Source organism: Galeopterus variegatus, unplaced genomic scaffold (genome assembly GCF_000696425.1).
Source record: "Galeopterus variegatus unplaced genomic scaffold, G_variegatus-3.0.2 Scaffold3237, whole genome shotgun sequence".
In the NCBI taxonomy this organism is placed as follows: Eukaryota; Metazoa; Chordata; class Mammalia; order Dermoptera; family Cynocephalidae; genus Galeopterus; species Galeopterus variegatus.
The window spans coordinates 166,073-166,879 of record NW_007729348.1 but is presented as its reverse complement, the minus strand read 5'-3'; positions in this window follow the sequence as shown (position 1 = coordinate 166,879).

Sequence of the window (807 nt, the reverse complement as noted above, 5' to 3'; positions counted from 1 at the left end):
CTTCCCCCTGTTATGGTACTCACCCTGACATGCAGGCAGATTACTTCACGGTGACTACCGCAGTTGTGGGGGCCACTCTGTTGGTTGATCACCCTTCATCGACCTTCTTTCAGGACCGAGCAGCTGGGGGCCTTACTTGCTCGCTTTTCACCCATGAGTTTTAAAAAATGCCTCACACGGGGCACCACTCTGTCGGGTCCGCCGCCGGCCGACCTGAAGAGCCTAGCCTCGTTCCTTTTGGTGGGTGAGCGAATGGCCCAGATTCCTCTTTCCCTCCGGTCCCCATTGGGAGGANTCTCATACGAGAACAAGTTGGACGAAGCTGCCCAGGGGGCCACCATCACCACATGATGCCAAGCATTGGTGGTCGTGGAGTCAGATATTTCTAGGCCTCTGCTTTTTAACATGTACTTTAGAGCCTTGCAGGCTGTCTCGTCACTCTTTCCACACACGCCTCCCATGTTGCCCCACAAAGGGACAAAGGGAAGCAACAGGGCAGAGAAGTGCAGGGACTTCCCCTTGTTACGGTACTCACCCTGACACACAGGCAGATTACTTCACGGTGACTACCGCGGTTGTGGGGGCCACTCTGTTGGTTGATCACCCTTCATCGTCCTTCTTTCAGGACCAAGCAGCTGGGGGCCTCACTTGCTCGCTTTTCACCCATGAGTTTTAAAAAATGCCTCACACGGGGCACCACTCTGTCGGGTCCGCCGCCGGCCGACCTAAAGAGGCCTAGCCTCGTCCCTTTTGGTGGGTGAGCGAATGGCCCAGATTCCTCTTTCCCTCCGGTCCCCATTGGGAGGA